The following is a 19,548-nucleotide window of genomic DNA, read 5'->3' on the forward strand; positions in this document are numbered from 1 at the left end:
TGGGAAGGCTCCAGCCAGTCTAGCTGGGCCTTCACAACAATACCATACATGGAACTTCCACCCAACAGCCAGTCAGGGGGAAGGGACAGAGACAGGGCTTCCCAGGACTTTGGGAAAACAAGACAACAGGCAATAGAAAGCAAGAGGCCACAGAGGCCATCTTGTATTCTATCAGGAATCAACAGATCCCAATGGCAGGGCCTGGGTATCCCAAAATGGAGGACACCCAGAGCACCTGTCAATTTCAGCATGGAGCTGCCACCAGCCCATACCCTGCTCTGGGGTCACCCACAGGTGCCCAAAAACATACACTAGGGGCACAGGGTTGTACCCCTACCCATGGGTGCCATAAGGGTATCCCATGGGTCTGTTCACCAAACCAAAAGAGAGAGCTGCACTGCCAGGAGTCCCACATGGACTCCGGGGCAGAAAACATAACAGAACACACGGTAAAAACAGTAAAAGGACAAGGATTCAGAGGCCCTGTCCCTCAGATGCATTTCCAGCATCACACATACCACATTTATTATCTTTATAATATGCCTTCTAACCTCCCCCTCCACCCCTTGTTTGGGAAACTTCATTAGTTTATTAAAAACTTGGAGATGCTGGACTCAAACAGAACACATATCATTATTGCTGGTGATTTTAACCTACAAATTGAACCACTAGTAGATTTGATGGGGCTTTGGGGGACCAAGATGAAACATGGGGGATTCCGACATTAATAGCTGAGCCATCCAAAAGAACCCACAGGCAAGCTCTGGAAACATTGGGATCGTTATATGACCTGGAGCGGCATGCAATGGCAGACTATCAGGGGACCAGCCTGCTAAAATGAAGTTTGTGAGTGTCAATTGTTCTTCCCGCGTTCATTATGTGATGCTACAGGCTAAAGATTGGGCATTGATTGTAAACTTTGAGGTGACTGATCGCTGGGAGAGTAATCACAAACCACTGAGTCTAATATTTAACATTCACCTTTCTCTTGAGAGTCCCTGTCAGCATGAAGGATTCTACGTGTCTTATCTGTTTGATTGTAAATCTAATAAAAATGTAAATATTAAAAAAAATCTCTGTTCCAATTCTTCAGGCTGGATATGCACGTAAGAATACCAAGAGGGAGAAATGACTAGATCCAAACATCAAGGCAGAGATGTACAATGCAGCCCTATCTCATATAGAAAGTATCTACTCCCAGGGCCAGAATGACCCCACTGTACTTGCAGATTTCCAAATGCAAGTGTGCGCCTTACACCCTTTCTTAATATATAAGTATGTTCTTTGCCAGCGGTCAAAAATAAAACTGCATTGAAGGAGGGCTGGTTCGATCATGAATGTAGTACTGCCAAGACTAGGTTGACAACATGTCTGCGAAACTGTTTCAGTAGACAGGAGCCAGCTTTGCTCTGAGAGGAGGTGTTATAAAGAACTAATAGAATGGATAAAAGCTCATTGCTCATAGGCTAGGTGGTCGGAACTGAATGATGCAGTGGGTAATGGGGACCTGATTAAGTTCTGGAAGTTGGTCTAGGGAAGGAATGCAGTGATCATAATGCTCTGTAGTGTAGCATTAACTGCGACAGATGGCTTGAGCATTTCTTGACTCTTTATGGTCCGGCTATGGGGAGCTCTGTTATTCCACTGCTGAATTTGCTAACGAACTTTGGGAATCGGCAAAACCTGGGAGAGTTTACAATAGGTCTGCCAGAAGTCCTGGAAGCCATTATGTCTCAGAAGAGCGGGAATGCCCCAGGACCGGAACTGACTGGATCCCTGCTGATCTTTATAAAGAGGAGCAGGCTCTCTGGGCCCCTGTGCTGTGTCAATTGTTCAATGCTGCCATTAGAGGAAATACTGTGCAAGGTCATGGCGTGGTGCAAAAATCGTACCTATTTTTAAAAATGGGGATCAGGATCATCCTGAGAACTACAGACCTATTTCTCATACCGCAGGGAAGATTTTTGCTACGGTATTGCTGAGGCATCTACAGAATTGGGTCGATAGTAATGGTATTGTCAATTATCTTCATGCTGGGTTTAGTCATGGGTTATGCCCAAACGTTTTTCTTTTTCCTCCTCGTGCAAAAGTATATCATCCTGAGTAAGATGACAGTGTATGCTGTCTTCATAGACTTGAAAACAGCATTTGATAAAGTTCCTCAGGATTCACTCTGGCCAGTGCTAGTGAGGGGGAATGTACCCAGCCATTTACTCCTAGCGATCCAGGGCCTCTCCAAAGGTAATGAAGCAGTTGTTAGGTCACATCCTTCTTTGGGGTTGATGTAGGTGGAAGGCAGGGATTATTCTGGCCCTGTTGCTTTTTTGTATATACATTAATGAGCTTATTGAGAGGCTTCAGGCTGACTACCATTACCCTCCCAAATTGGGTGCTGAGGGCATTCCTGCTTTATTTTATGCGGATGACGCAGTACTTCTCTCTACAACCCCAATAGGGCTGAAGAAAACCCTAGAGTGCTTCTTGTATAAATGTAAAGTGCTGGGCCTTGCGTTAAATACAAATAAAACAAAGGGCCTCATTACGAGAGAGGCGGTAGGGGGTTAACGGCGACGGTAGAGCTGCCGGCGCCGTTAACTCTCTACCGCCTCAATACGAGGTCCACTCCAGGGACCCGCTAAGGACGTCTGGTCAGACAAGACATCTTTGGCGGGTCCCGTGAGCGGCCCAGTTTATCAACAACAGGCTCGTCATTAACAGGCGCGTTGTTAGCATGCTCCCCATTCCCATTGAGCCCTATGGGGGCTCAAATGGGAATGTGGATGGTCCGGGTTCCCTGAATGGGGAAATACCGGGTCCTCCAAGGTCGGAATGGGCCGGTATTTCCCCATTCAGGGAACCCGGACCGAGACCCGAGTTTGGGGGTAGCCATGCCCTTATCAAGGGCATGGCTACCCCCCAAACTCGTAATGAGGCACAAAGACTTTCATCCCTGGAACCATAAGACGTGTGTGTGTATTATGGCCAATGATGTTGAACTGGAACAACTGGAGGTCTTTGATTATCTGGGTATTCGGTCTTCTGACACTGGACTATGATCATTCCAGACTGAAAAATCAAAGCCCAACCTAGAGAAACATAGTGGTGGAATAAGAACTAAATTTGAAAAGCATGGGAAGGGTGCAATCTCCCCAGCTTTGGGACTTTACAAGGCACAGGCAAAGGCCTCAGACCTTTACAGGGCGGATATCTGGGGATATAATAATCCCCAGGCCCTTCAAATTGCAGAAAATACGTTTTTGAAAAATGTATTGTGTCTGCCACGGGTGTTGCTAGGTCTGGAAAAGATCCGGGGCTACGCTAATTTTTGGACTTTAAGGTCACGGGGTTAGCTAGCCTTTTTGTTTGTAACCCGTGAGCTTCTATCCGGGGATACAACCAAAAGACCCGGGGCTATAGCCCCTTCAGCTCCCCAGCAACGCCTCTGGTCTCTGCCCATGTGGTCTCCCACTGCCTTGCTTCAAATGGAGGTTTACCTTAGCCCAATGGGGGACGAGGTTAAGTTAAGACCTGTCCTCTATTGGGCTAAGCTCTTGGGAAAAACCGCTCTCGCAAAATACAGAGAGGCTTTGGAGCATGTTTTATCACTTCAAGGTGGTAAACATCTTCTGTGGGTGGTCCACGTGAAGAGCAGCTTAAGAGATCTAAATTGAATAATGTTTGGGGAGAATCCATGCACTATTGATAGAGCCACCCCAGTACTAATGAAACGGTCTGCACTGTTAGTGTCTAGGAGGAAGCTGGTGGACTCATGCCCAAGTTTAAGCTTGCGCATGGGCTATTTAGAGAACAAACCAGACTTTGGGTATGTACAATACGTAGATGTGATATTGCCTCCATTTGCAAAAACATATCTGGAGTACAGACTGGGTATCCTGTAGGTTGCCTCCTTTGTGAAGTCTTAGGATGAAGCCAACACAGGAATGTGCGCACTATGTGGCAATATTGAAGAATGTGTTCCTCATTTCCTCTAGCTGTGTGAAGAACTGGGAGACCTGAGAAGAATTTATTTAAGACCCATGCTTATCCGTTGGAACATTCGTACTATCTTGGCGGCCGAAAACGTTTGTAAATCAGCTATCAACTTGGAAGTGGTATATTGGATGGCCAAATATATCCATCAGCAAGCAATCTGCAGAAAATTGTGCACATTTTCTACAAATCACTTGTCCTAAGGAATTGCTAAGATATGTATATATTATCAATTTTAACAAAATGTACTATTGATATTGCTATCAACATTTATATTTTATTTATATTTCTATCGCGCTCGTACACAAGTGTTTCAGAGAGCGACCAGACAAGGGAGGGGAAACAAGGGAGAACAAAAACAGCGATCTCACTAGGCCCAGTGACATTGAGAATGCGCAAGTGCTTTGGAGAGGGAGAGGGAAAAGTGAATGGGAGGGGGGGCGAAGTGAAAAGTGCGGAGCAAAGGAGAGAACAAGTATTGCTCTGGTTGTATTTTTTAGACTGTCAAGCTTTGTTTATTCTATTTCATTTTACAATTCATGATGTATAATTGTGAAACTTGTTCTGAATAGTGCTGGCAACCGCCATGAGGACAATGAAAGGCAACAAGTGGGATGTGCGGCCTTACTACAAAAGGACACCAGGTGAGGGAGCACTGACAAAGTGCTGGTGGGTTTATGATAAGGTAGTATAAAGAAGCTAATTTGTACAATAGGCATATTTGATGGTGAAGCATTGGTTTATTGTGGAAGTGGGCATGCCCAGTGAAGGTTGTGCGGCGAGGAAACCATCAGTGGACATGGAGTAACGGAACACCTGAGTGGAGTAGATCGAATGAGGTGCAAAGTTTACTAAGGGAGTTCTGTGAGAAAGCATATTGCAAACAAATCAAAGCAATGCATTGCTTGGTATACGAAGAAGGTTATCCAGGAAGTGGACATGATTTCACGCTGCCCCAAGATATCATAGGTTCTGGAAGAACAACTGTTTGACAATGCATGTCAATATCCTGTTAAGATTTTGTAGCCATGAGACATTTAAGACTTTCATATTTTCTTTCCAAGGGCAATGCAGTCAACCGGCAATTCAGAGACTATAGGTTTTACATTCAAGTGTATGTTTATTCCAGTGTATAATTTATTAAATGAAACTCCTCCTGAGGCTGATTTTCTTTGGGTTTCATGGCCCCAATATTGCTTTTCCTAGATTGTGGTGTTACTGGGACCTTTCTCCATTCCTCTTCAGATACTTTTTTTCCTGATGGCATATACTATGGACTTCTTTGAAGGAGGTCGGGGGGCGGGGGTGGCAGGGTGACTGCAGGGTCTATAATGGGGCAGCTGAAGGGAGAATGGGGCAGCTATGAGGGATTTCGAGATTTCCTACATATCACTTACAGGGAATTCGCCACAGCTTTCCTACGTCTCCCTTCACAGTGTCTCCCACTGGGGCTTTTGTGTAGGCACTTGCCAGGCCCTGCCATATGGTATTAACCGGCTATTGATGGTAGCAGGTACAAAATGGTGCGTGTACCTGGCCATCTAATAGCAGTGCCTGGCAAATGTCTTATACTTATATACATGCCAAAACTGTTGCTTTGCAAATGCTTGGTTTTTTTAACATGACTTCAGTGAAGGACATGCATAGTGCTTATAAATTGAGTGGCTGAAGGCATTCCTGGTTAAGACTTTTTTATTACACCAGTAGCTGGTTTACAAATCTAATTAATTATCTCTCAGAAGATTGCTTTGAGAAAACACTGGCAGGCGCTTTGAGTGCAAAGGTTGATGCAAAGTTTTATACGACGGCTTGATTAAAGCGAGCTGAAAGAGCTCCCATGAGGATGTGTTTTGCATGGGGAGGGGAAAGAACTGGGTGGGAATGGCCATATGGGTTAGCATGGCCGGGGCAGTGAAAGGGTGGGTAAATAACCAAACACCTACAAGCTTTATGTCCCTCGGCATGTGCCATTTCTCCATATCTGTACTGTACGGCATGGAGGTGGTGCTGGTGTTGGTCTGATAATCAGTAAGAATACATCTGATAATCAGTAAGAGTACACAAGCTGATCCTCTTCTCCTGCTGACTCTTCCCTAATTATTTTGAACAAATGTTTGTTTAACCACTTGCCACAGCCCCTTCCTCCTCCAGACACACACTACCCATCTCCTCTACCACTCACCTGACGCCATCAAACTCCTATTCTCTGAGCTGGACCTTCTACTTGAAACCATCCCCACTGATTCAACACCATTTTCATGGGTGACCTCCAGCTAACTAACTTGTCCAAGACCAGATGCCACAATGTTGACCATTCTATTGTCAACCCCCGCAACCTTCCTACTCACATGCAAATTACCTCACTTGACCATATCTTCCTCTCTCAACTACTCTGCTCTCTCTGTTGGTACCTAACCACCTGGGCACCCACTCAACAACTTCAACATCTCTACACACCCCATGTCTCTCTTTCCATAACTATCACCAAGCACATCTAAACTTAAGGATCCCTATCGTGACCAAAAGCAAAATCTCTCACCAAGCTTTCTCTCCACTGCTTGCACACTCTATTGAAGTTACATCTATGGAGTTCAGTAATAAACTGGCTTTACCACACTAAATTGATTAACCATTAACTCTCTTATCTCTATCCCAGCCGTGGTTCTCCCCAGCTATGATACAGTGGAAGGCAAACTCACTCTCCTCCTCTCCTTACGCCATACAAGGACTCTCTCATTTCCTTCACCACTTCACTCAGTCAAATCCTCTTAATACATTGATATCATATCCTCTCCCTGCTCTCACTGTTGCAATCTGTTTGCCCTCCTCCCAGAACTCTGCTGTGTCTTTCGTCCTGTCTTTAGATAGCATTGCCTCCCACTTCTCCTGAATGATCACCAACATGTGATATAATGTTCAGCGTCTTATCCCCACTTCCTCCTTCTCTACTCCTCCCCTCACTACCCTCTATAGCTGATACCCTTCTTTCATTATGCCATACTACCCTGCAGACCCTTGCTAATCCCTTTAGCACCTCAAATAGTAAAGGAACTTGCTCCTGTCTCTCCTTCTAACAACTCATTTTGTTCTACTTCACCGATGAATGTCAGCTTGTCCCACACTTAGATGGAATTGTGAATGTTAGCATGGGCCACACTTAGATGGAATTGTGAATGTTGGCATACTTAGATGGAATTGTGAATGTTAGCATGTGCCACACTGGGATGGAATTGTGAATGTTGCCCTGCGTCGCATCTAGATGGGATTGTGAAGGTTAGCAAGTGCCAAACTTGAATGGATTTGTGAGTGTTGGCATGTGCCACACTCAGATGGAGTGAGCATTGGCATACGCCGCATCTATATAGGATTATGAAGGTTAGCAAGTGCCACACTTGGATGGAGTTGTGAATGTTAGCATGTTAAATGTTATATAACGCACTAACCAAAAACCTCAAATTTTCTGCATACTTAACTCACTCAAAAACTCACACACCCATCTCTTGCACATCAAGCCACACGCACTTCACCACACTGCAGCAACACATAAGCAGCACCAACAGCACACAAGGACTGACATCGATCCGATAATCGTACCAAAGCTCAGCACACGGTGTATACAGAGATGAAGCTGCCAACAGAACACCACTCCTCACTATCCTACTCCTTCTTCACCTTACTAACCCATGCCGCCTTCTCGTTTACAGAACCATCAGAGCGCCTGGGGACCAACTCCGTTGGTGATGGTGCGCGGTACAAATACCTTTTACATTTAACATGTAACATGTAACCACTCTTTCAACCGCAATACCACGAAAGACTTTCAGTATCTGACCCTCTGGAGTCTGTCTAACTCTTTTACATCTGCCCACTACTCCTATCTCTCCTTCATCATCATTCTACTTGATCTCTATGCCACCTTTGACACAGTGTACAATCCAGCTCTCCTACAAAACCTCTCCTCAGTAGGTTCTAAGGACACCATACTAGATTGTGAACCTCTGTTCTCACTGACCATACTTCCTCCATCTCCAGGAACTCTAACACCTCCTTCCCCAACCCTATTCCAATGAGTGTCCCCCAAGTATCAGTCTTTCGGCCCACTCCTCTTCTTTGTCTTCCTCTACTACCTCTCCTCAGTTATGTCACAAGTCTCTCCCCTTCTCACCTGCTTTTGTTGTTTGCTTGTGACCTTTTGTGATGTCTTCTTTCGGGATTTGTACAAATCCGTGCACTGGTCCTCGGATTCCAGCGTGATGTTCGCAGTTCAATTCCCGGGTACGTTCAAGTGTCCAGGACGAATACCAGGAAGGATTGCTGTTCGCACTCGGAGGCACGGAAGGCCGTGACCCGAGCGTGTGGTGAAAATCCAGGAAGATCGAAGGTAAAGTAGAGGAATGGGAGGAAGGAAGGGGAATTCAAGGAGCTGGGAACCAGGAATCATAGAAAGCCCCGAGCGAACTCCGGCAGCACACGTCCAACTACAGCAAGCAGTAGCGTTGAGACACGCAGAGCCGTGGGGGCGTGTCTGTTTTGTAGAGCGTAGAGACTGGTAAGCAGCGTTCCGTTTCGAGCGGCCATGTTGGAAGGATTACTGTATTCAATCCCCTATGGTTCAGGGACCAGGAAGTCCAGAAGGGACACTGACGACGGTTCATGACAGCACGCCTCCTCTGAAACCCAGCTCCTCCGGGCTTGCCTGGATGCATAAGATGGTATCTTCGAACCAGTCTGGGGGCATTCATGTTTGACATGGGTTCCCAGGTGCGTTCAGAGGGTATCCTTTCCATTCGACCAAATATTGTAGTTGACCACGTTGATACCTAGAGTCACAGATTCTGGAAACCTAATATTCGAGTTGGTCATTGACAATTACTGGGGTATATCTTGGAGCTGTTCGAGATGATTGTAGATACGGTTTTAACAGGGAGGTGTGGAAGACTGGATGGATCCTTTTCCATGATTCTGGTAGTCAGACTCAAAAGGCCACTGGATTGACGATTTCTTGTATAGAAAAGGACCGTAATACCTAGGAGCCAATTTATTAGGACGCAGATGTCAGGGAAGAAGTTTCGAGGATAACCAGACTTTAATGCCCACTGAGTAGGAAGGTCCTGGTCTTCTTTTGGAGTCAGCATGATGTTTAACGTCTCTTCGGGCCATTTCTAGGTGTTCCTTAGCTTCTTTGTGTACATTAATAAGGGTTTCGATCCAGGAATCAACCGCAGGAACTGGGGTAGGGTGTGGAAGAACGGATGGTAGAACTGAAGGATGAAATCCAAGACTACAGAAGAAAGGACTGGTTTTGATAGCTGAATGAACCGATTTGTTATAAGCGAATTCAGACACAGGTATTAAGAGTGACCAATCATCTTGGACCTTGGTAGCAAAGCAACGAAGATACTGTTCCAGAGTTTGGTTAACACGTTCCGTGGCTCCATTGGTCTGTGGGTGATAACCTGAAGAGAGGCACGTTGGATTCCAGTATACAACATAATTGTTTCCAGAACTGAGACATGTACTGGGGTCCTTGGTCAGAAATGTTCTTGGAGGGTAGCCCATGAAGCCTGAATATGTGTTCCAGGAAGATTCCGGCAAGTTCAGGTGAGGATAGCAGTTTGTATAAAGGCGTAAAATGATCCATATGAGTAAACAAATCAATAGTAACCATGATAGTTGTGTAACCTCTGGAAGATGGTAGTTCCAGGATAAAATCTGTGGAAATGATTTCCCAGGGTCTTGTTGGTATTGCTGGTTGGAGCAGGAGACCTGCCGGTTTCCTATTATCATGTTTGTTCTGATTGCAGACTGCACATGTCTGGATATGGATCCTGATATCATCCTTCATCTTCGGCCACCAGAACTGTCTTTGTATAAGATGGAGGGTGTTGGTTATGCCACAGTGTCCTGAATGAAAAATATCATGACATAGGCTTGTGATTTTTTGTCTCAGTCCATGAGTGGGAATGATTAAGCGATTGTCCTTGAACAGATATCCGTCCCTTGTTTTGAGTTTCCATCGGTTGTTTCTCTTAAACTCCTTCCAGATTTCAGAGGATTGAGTCTGAATTTGAATCTTCTCCAGGAGGGTAACTGCTTGGGCAACAAATATAGTGTGGGGAAACATCTTAGGAAAAGTCCGATCTTCAAGGGGTTCGTAATCAGGACGTTTGGATAAGGCATCGGCTATTATGTTGTGTGTTCCAGGAACATGATGGATTTGAAACTCATATTGAGCAAAAAAGAAGGCCCAACGGGCTTGACGACTGTTTCTACATTCTAGGGATTGCAGGACTTGAAGATTCCAATGGTCCGTGCGGACTTGCACCGGGTGTTTGGCTCCCAGGAGGAGATGACGCCAATCAGTGAAGGCTTGACTGATGGCTAGTAATTCCTTTTCCAGAACGGAATAATGAGTTTCACTGGGAGTCAAGGTGCGTGAAAGATAGGCAATGGGATGTTCTAATTTGGGACTCAATTCCTGTTTCAGGACTGCCCCAATGGCGTAGTTGGAAGCGTCAGTTTCAACAAGAAAGGGTCTATCAATGTCGGGTTGAGCTAGGATGGGGGCTTGCGTGAACTCCGACTTCAACCGTTGGAACGCCATATCTTGGGCTGAGGTCCACAGGCAGGGGGTATCCTTCTTTAACAGTGTAACAATTGGATGCACAATCTCCGAAAAGGCTGGTATAATTTTCCGGTAGAAGTTAGCAAGCACCAGGAAGGATTGAATTTGTTTTACAGTAGTTCGGAACGGGCCAGGATAAAATGGAGTCTACCTTCGAGGGATCCATTCCAATCCCCTTTGGGCTAAGAACGAACCCGAGATAGTGAACAGTTGATACATGGAAAAGGCACTTCTCGGGTTTGGCCAGGAGCTTATGTTCACGTAGACGTTGTAAGACTGCCTTCACGTGCTCTTCATGTTTTAGATGGTCCTTGGAGTATATCAGTATGTCGTCCAGATATACAATGACGAAGATGAACAGCATATCAGAAAACACTCGGTCCATAAAATGTTGGAAGACCGCTGGGGCATTAGCAAGTCCAAAGGGCATAACCAGGTATTCAAAATGACCAAAGGGAGTTCTAAAGGCTGTTTTCCATTCATCACCTTCCTTTATGCGAATAAGATGGTAGGCACCCCTTAGATCTAATTTTGTGAAGACTACTGCACCTCTGACTGCTTCCAGGATATCCAAGATGAGAGGCAAGGGGTAGCGGTCCTTGAGAGTGCACTGGTTAAGGCCACGGTAATCTAGACATGGCCTGAGCTCCTTGGTGTCTTTCTTGTAAACGAAAAAAAATGAAGCACCCGCTGGGGATTTAGATGTTCGTATGGTGCCATTTTCCAAGTTGGTATCCAGGTATTCCCAGAGGGCCCTTTTTTCAGGTTCTGATAAAAATGAACATCCTCCCGAAGAGGATCACTCCTGAAGGTTCAGTATTGATGGTGCAGTCCTCAGGTCTGTGAGGAGGGAGTGCTTGAACTATAGCAGTCGAAAATACATCTGCGTAAGCCTGGTAGGCCCTGGGAATCCGGATGATGTTAGAGACGGTAACCGGACTTGGCAGAACCTCTTGCGAGACTTCAGAAGATTTGGGTAAGGGATCTAGGGATAAGCAGTGGGACATACAGTGTTCAGAACCGAGAAACAAGGAGCCTGCTGCCCAATTGATGTAGGGGTTATGCTTCTGTAACCAGGGCATGGCCAGAACCATTGGATAGTGGGCAGATTTTATAATGTCAAATTTGCGCCTCTCTTGATGATGGTTTATAGATAGCAGGATCTCTTTAGTTTGAAGGGTTATGGGTCCTGAAGCCAGAGGTCTCCCATCAATAGCTTCTACAGGTTGCATAGTGTCTCGAGTTTCATGTGGAATGTTGTGAGTAGTAACCCAATCAAGATCAATGAATATGCCCATTGCTCCGCAATCTACTAATGCCAGGATGGGATAGGATTCTTTCTTGGAAGGCAATAGAAAGGCCTGTAAAATCGCAAGATTGTTTTGTCCAGGAGAGTTCAAGGATGGAATTGATGTGGAGCAAACATCTCTCTCACAAAACTGTGCCCCATCTAGGATCGGGAGCTGGCGTTTCCCGAATGCCGTGGAGGAGCAATAGGGCATTCTCTCACAAGGTGTTTATCGGAGGCACAATACATACATAGACCAGTGTGAATCCGGCGCATCCTTTCTTGTGGGGTAATATGTCCACGGAAGGCCCCCAGTTGCATGGGTTCTGGGTCCGGGGTTGGAGAAACCGTGGGCTCTGGTCTGGACTGATGATCTGTGGCGGCCCTTTGGAAAGTCGATTTAGTCTTCTGTTTTTCCGCTCTTCTTTCCTGGATTCGGAAGTCTATCTGTAAGCAAAGGTCCATGAGAGCCTGGAAGGAGCTTGGGAGAGCTACCCTAGCTAGCTCGTCCTTTATTTCTTCATTCAGACCTCTTCGGAAGAGGATGAAGCTGGCTTCTTGAGGCCAATCTGCTTCCTTCACAAGTTGTTTAAAACAAGTCACATAGGTAGGCATATCCTGGGATCCTTGTTGAAATTTGAGTAAACGTTCTTGAGCGCTGTAAACCTGCTCTGGGCGATCAAACATGCCCTTTAGTGCTTCCACAAACCCATCATAATCATCCAGGAGGGCGTCGCCCGAATTAACTAGGGGAGTTGCCCAGGTCGAGGCATTACCAGTGAGGTGCGAGATCATAAAGCCCACCTTGGCTCTGGGAGTGGAAAAGTAGTAGGGTTTAAAGGTGAAGTGCACTAAACAAGAATCAAGGAAGGCACGGAGGGTCTTTGAAGAACCATCATATTTGTCAACTACTCCTCCCAATAACACGCTTTCCTTAGTTGCAGAGTCACGTGATAAACTAGCTGTTTTAATGCAGCATTCTCAGCCTTAAGGTTCTGAACCTCCGTGGTCAGTTCTTGCATGCCTCGCATGAGGTCTTGGACTGCGGCTTCCATCTCTGTATCTGTATCGTTTTTTAGGTGTCTCAATCTGTCACAAGTCTCTCCCCTTCTCACCTGTTTTTGTTGTTTGCTTGTGACCTTTTGTGATGTCTTCTTTCTCACGGTCCGGGATTTGTACAAATCCGTGCACTGGTCCTCGGATTCCAGCGTGATGTTTGCAGTTCAATTCCTGGGCACGTTCAAGTGTCCACGGCGAATACCAGGAAGGATTGCTGTTCCCACTCGGAGGCACGGAAGGCCGTGACCCGAGCGCGCAGTGAAAATCCAGGAGATCGAAGGTAAGGTAGGGGAATGGGAGGAAGGAAGGGGAATTCAAGGAGCTGGGAACCAGTAATCAACAGAAAGCCCCGAGCAAACTCCGGCAGCACACGTCCAACTACAGCAAGCGGTAGCGTTGAGGCGCGCAGAGCCGCAGGGGCGTGTCTGTTTTGTAGAGCGTGGAGTGTAGAGACTGGTAAGCAGCGTTCCGTTTTGAGCGGCCATGTTGGAAGGATCACTGTATTCAATCCCCTATGGTTCAGGGACCAGGAAGTCCAGAAGGGACGCTGACGACGGTTCATGACAGGTTGACACCCAGGTTTTCTTCTCCTTTCCCTGCCTCACCTTAGAGAACGTTACAAACTGCCTCTCTACATTCCATCACTAGCTCTATGCTTGCCAACGCTTAAGTACTCCAAGATAGAAGTCATCTTTCTCCAACCAAGCTCTCCCATCCCCTACTACCAATTAAATGTGGATAAACGTGAATACAAAACCCTCATAGCAATAAAGAATGAAAACATTTGCCTCAAACAAAAAGAAATAAAAAAAATGGGTGGCAAATCGGGGGTTGAGAATACAAACATGTATTTGTATTAATGAAAAAGTCTATAAAAGGTTCACAGTGCCTGACAGGTCGGGAGCAACACATTTCACCCGGAAGAGCTTTATCAAAAGCATCACGGTTTACATGCATTATTGGCACTGCCTCTTTGCAGAAGGAGCTTTTGCAATGTTTACACATTTTGCAATGTGTACATTAGATTCATCCTCCCCAAGTTCAACTACCTCATGCAGAATATTACCAGTGTTTCTGCAGCCATAATATACGTGCATTGCACTGACGCATTCAGGCCTGTAGTTAAGCACTGCAGGTTGAGCCATAGCCATTTCTGGTCGATGTCGTCACTGCTCAGTAGCAAAAAGGACATAGGCAGGCTTATTATTTATTTATTTATTTGACACATAGTGCACCAAAACCCTGAGGTATCAAGGCGCTTTAGCTTAAGAATATGGTTACAATACAGTTACATTAAGTGCTTCAGGTTACAATATTTGAAGAAGATTGGTGGGCAAATACATGGTGCAAGCCACATGTTGCATGGTGGCAGCTACACATAATTGCAAGGTCAAAATCAGAGTGAAAATATATGGTGCCAGCCACATATTTAGGGTGACCAGACATCTGGGTTTTCCCGGGACAGTCCGGGGAAATCACTGGACGTCCCTGGGTCCCGAGAATTTTTTTATTTTATAAACCCCGTTCAGGGTTTTGGTCTTGGTGCCTTTTTTTGCCGGGACCTGATTTTGGAATCCCGAAATCGGGTCCCGGCGCACCTCTTCCTGCGTGAATGGGGGCGTGAAATGCTTTTCACGCCCCCCATTTCCTCCCCCTTCCCCTCCCCGGCGCCCACCTCCAATGAGAGGAGTGTGCATGTTAGCACACCCCCTCCAAACCTCCCACAAGGTGCCAGCAACATAGAAGTAGGACTGAAGTTATATGTGCATTTACTTTAGCCCTACTTCTATTTCAATGGCCCGTCCGTGTTTTTTTTTTTTATCTGGTCACGCTACACATATTGCATGGCGGCAGCTACACACAGATGCAAGGTCAAAATCAGAGGGTAAATACATGGTGCCAGCCACATGTTGAATGGCAACAGCTACACACAGATGCATGGTCAAAGTCAGTAGGCAGGAGTTTGGTGCCAGCCCATATTGCAGGGTGGCAGCTATATACAAACTGCCGAGTCAAATCAAATGGGGGCACACACATCAGAACGCAGGCGACCAACGGAGGGGCGGGGGGCAAATTACACTAGCACACAGGCAACCAACGGCCGGGGGGGACACTGCACCAGATCACAGGTTCTTAAAGGAGGGAGGACATTCATACTGGAGCACAGGGAACCAACGAAGGGGGGGACAATCACAATAGGACACAGATAACCAACAGAGTGGGGGGCATTCACACTAAAAACACAGAAAATCAACGCAAGGGGTTGTCATGCCTGTGCCACTGGCGCACACATTGGCAACCATCATGGACTATTTCGAACTCATTTATCTTCAGAATACTCTTTGAACAACCCCTAGTCACACTTGGGTTCTTAATTTCAAATTTGCACGACTTTGGTACTTTCTTATTTAATTCCACTAACTACATGTACCATAATGCACCTTGCTACAGTTATCAATTCCTGGCTATTCCCATTCATCAGTATTGGAACCACAATCCCCAGAAGCCCTAGCGATCAGTACTGCTTCCACCGTCTCAGGACCAGAGAGGCAGGAAGCAGATTACCTTCAGGTGTGCTGCTCCAGGTGCTGCCAATTAGCCTGGCTCAGAACAGGGTAGGGCTGTATTTAAGCAGCTGCCTGCAGGAGCTCAGTCTCTTGCATTAAGAGTTCTCCCAGCACCTTTTTGCCTTGAGCCACAAATTGTATGCTGGTCCTGTTGCCGTATTATCCTGCTTCTGATCCAGTGCCCTGGTCCTCTGGGCTTCCTGCCTGGCTGCCCTGCTCCTCTGGGCTCCCTGCCTTGCAGCCTGCTACACTCCTCTGCCTGCAGCCCTGGTCCTCTGGGCTCCCTGCCTCGCTGCCCTGCTCCTCTGAGCTCGCTGCTTGCTGCCCTGCTCCTCTGAGGTCTCTGTCTGCAGCCTACTACAGCTCTCTGTCCTGCTCCTCTGGGCTCCCTGCCTCGCTGCCCTGCTCCTCTGGGCTCACTCATTGCTGCCCTGCTCCTCTGGGCTCTCTGTCCGCAGCCTACTACAGCTCTCTGTCCTGCTCCTCTGGACTCCCTGCCTTGCAGCCTACTACAGTCCTCTGCAGTCCTCAACAGTTTGCCGGCACCTTGTGCCATCCGTTACTCCATCCCTGCTTACTTGTTTACAGCCCCCCTGTTTCCCGGTTACTGCTCCCTTGCTCTCTTCCTTGTTTGCAACCCCTGTTCTTGATCCCTGTCCTTCTCTTCTTTGAGTCTTCTGTCCTCCCCTTAGGTTATCCATTTCAGTTATAGTGTTTCTGTAAGACACCCACAGCTGTTGTTCCCAGCCATGAGCATACAGAGTGGGCTCCTGTGATAGCAATCTGTGCAGAAGGCTGGAGTTTCCAAAGGTCTGTGGAACACTCTTCCCCATTTCTGCATACACCCCAAGAGGGAATCCAGTTTGTTTGTACCTTTGTATTCCCTGCCCCTTTTTTGTTCACAGCTACTGTTACCTATTCTTTCTCGTTGAGCTTCCTGCTGTGTGTGCTTATCTGTCACCTTCCATCAGCACAGCCACCCAAAACCTACCTGGGTGCCCGGTGCCACTCTTGACAGAGTGCAATCCTTGACAGGGGTGGAGGTACAATCACAATAGGACACAGGCAACCAACGGAGGGGGCGTACAATCACAATAGGACACAGGCAACCAACGGGGGGGGGGGCATTCAGACAAAAACACAGGCAACCAACAGAGGGGGGCATTCACACTAAAAACACAGGAAACCAAAGGAGGGGGTGGGGGGGACAATCACAATAGGACACAGGCAACCAGCGGAGGGGAGAACAATCACAATAGGACACAGGCAACCGATGGAGGGGGGCATTCACACTAAAACACAGGCAACCAACGAAGAGGGGCATTCACACTAAAACACAAGCAACCGATTGAGGGGGGGCATTCACACTAAAAACACAGGCAACCAACGGAGGGGGGACAATCACAATGGAACACAGGCAACCAACGGAGGGGGGACAATCACAATAGAACACAGGCAACCAACAGGGGGCCAATCACAATAGAACACAGGCAACCAACGGGGGGGCAATCACAATAGAACACAGGCAACCAACTGAGGTGGGGGGACAATCACATTAGAGCAAGGTTGTCCAACATACGGCCCGCGGGCCACAATGCGGCCTGCCAAGCCATTTTATGTGGCCCGCGAGGCCGTATGTTGGACAACTCTTTAGTTAAAAAAAAAAAAGTGTGTTTTTTTTTTAAAATGTGCCTGTGCCCAAAACTGTAAATTCCTCTGGTGACCCAATGGGGTCAAAGTAGATATCCGACAAACATTTCAGAAATAAATAAATTTGTCAAGAAGATCTAGGGACTTGATGATGGAGGAAGGAGAGACTAATTTGTATCACGGCATAGTGAGGGTTACCTCGGGAATACCATATATTTTCAGTGAGCACGCGTCCATACAATTGCCCAGTACTCCCACAAACTATGAACAATGGGATTAATATAGTAGCAATTACTTTGCATTTAAATATCCCATTTCAGTCAAGTAGGACCCACCATGCAAGAGAGGAACGGGCTCCGGCCCAGACATGCCCGTTCCTCTCTTGCATGGTGCTCCGAGGGGCAAAAGGCGAGCCGAGATGAAGGGAGGAGGTGGTGAGGTGAGGAGAAGAGAGTGCTGGCCCGGGCGGAGGATTATGTGGACAGGTGCTGTGCAGGAGTTCCTCTCGGCGTGGGCAGCACAGTGGATTCCTGAACCCCTGATTAGCCGTGGGCCGCTGCTCAGAGGGCCATTGTGCGGAGTTACTTTCAAGGTTTGTCATCTCTGGACATATGTTTAGCAGGGGTTGCGGCGACACAGCCTGTCTGCCCCAAAAATCGTTCTTTTGAATTGCGAATGTCACCGAAGATTAACCTTTATCAGCTGAGAAATTTAAGCTTTACAGTGCTTTTTTTCCTCGTCTCGAGACAAAGAAGAACAGCGGGAGCTCAGTTACGTTTACCTCTAAGCACAGTGCGGATTGATGAAAATGTCCATGCATTATACCAAGTACATTGGACATTATAGATGTGGCCAGTGGAGTATCAAAGCATGGCGAATACCACATGTACAGCACAATATGTTACCCTAGTAGTGCCCCAATAACACACTGCAACCTGCAAATGGGCCTCAGTGGACCACCTGCCAAGGTTTCTGGAAGTTGCTTATAATCTTGATCTGTGATCTATGATAGGATCTGATATGATAGGTTATTTATAACGCGCTTAATACCCATGCAGCAGTGATCCCAATCATAAAAGTGAAACAGGCAAGCCCAACAGGTATAACTTATTTTCACTCTTTTGGTAGTGCAGTCTGAGGGCAGCCTATACCCTTCAGGAGAGGTGTGAGCTGATACAGTTGCAACACAAAAAACAATAGTACTATGTTCCCAAAATACCTTAGTTCTTGTCTTTCAGATCTCAGCAGAGCCAGGCTTTTCAGCATCAGACCAGAAGCATGGGTGCCTTTGCGCTGGGCTGGCGTCAAGTCGGAGAGCAGCAGCGATGGGCCCCAATGATGCAGTTCTGTTTGGCAGTGGTGCTGATTTGCGGGTAGAAAAAGCTGGGAATAGTAGGCCGTGCCAAGTGGATGGCACTGGAAGACTCAGTGACCTCTTGGCCCGGACAAGGGAATATTTTCCTTTGGCGCTGTGCAGGCTCGGCTGACACAACACGGCATATGGTTACAGAAAAAGATGTCAAAGCTTCAGCATTATCATTGAGCAGAACTCTGAGATTCAGGGGTGGTGGAGCGTCGAGGTCCAGGATGATTATGATGGTGTCAATGGGGCCAGCGCTGAGCAGCCCTGCTCAGGAGGGCCATGGGCCCGTCTGGGGCCGACGGGCCAGCGGGCAGACTGCAACAGGCCTGCTCGAGCCATCCTGCTATTTATACAAATCTTGGGCCGAGCAGGGCCTGATGGGAAAAAGGAACTGCGCTACAATCTGCTCTTCTGCTGGGCTCTGCCTGCTGGAGCTACCCCCTACACGCGGGACAGGCAGCTCTGCAGATGCTCAGAGCTTCCGGGGAGTGTGGGGGGTTGGGGCTGGGTTAGGGCCTGCCTTCTCACCCTCGCTTAGCGGGGCTTCCCAGAACTGACCCAACCCCTGCCTTCTTGCATGCAACTCATACTTAGCTGGCAGGGGAGAATCTGATTTCAAGGGCAGATCTCCCAGGGTGAAGCTTACCCATTGCACATCGGATTTGCTGACCCCTGCTATGTTCCCAAATGCGGGATACACAATTGCATAATTTCTGGTAGTGGGGGACTGCGTGTGCGCTCTCCCCCTGATTTATTGGTGAAAGAAAAGGTAAAGTGCACTAGGCCCGCTAGGTTGCATACTTTAAGATTGTGCTCACATTACGTTTCTTCAATTAGGTTCACCTTTGGGTGATCGCTTTTCCACATTTTATCTGTTGAATTGAATTATGCTTCTTTCATCACCACAGAAGTAATGTGTATTACAGAGATAAGCTGCCCTATGTATTGGGCACACTGCACATGCTCAGGCAGCATCAATCATGCTTTGTACAGGACAATGCTGGCC

The 19,548-nt window shown here is 47.1% G+C and overlaps 1 non-coding gene across 1 annotated transcript; it reads left to right on the forward strand.

Moving 5' to 3' along the window:
* The first annotated feature begins 19,128 nt into the window (after positions 1-19,128).
* LOC138565542 (U1 spliceosomal RNA) lies at positions 19,129-19,290 on the forward strand. Its single transcript, XR_011301386.1, has one exon. It is a non-coding gene; the product is annotated as a U1 spliceosomal RNA (small nuclear RNA).
* The last annotated feature ends 258 nt before the right edge of the window (positions 19,291-19,548 follow it).

Source organism: Ambystoma mexicanum, chromosome 1q, assembly GCF_040938575.1.
Source record: "Ambystoma mexicanum isolate Mex_15411 chromosome 1q, UKY_AmexF1_1, whole genome shotgun sequence".
Taxonomy (NCBI): domain Eukaryota; kingdom Metazoa; phylum Chordata; class Amphibia; order Caudata; family Ambystomatidae; genus Ambystoma; species Ambystoma mexicanum.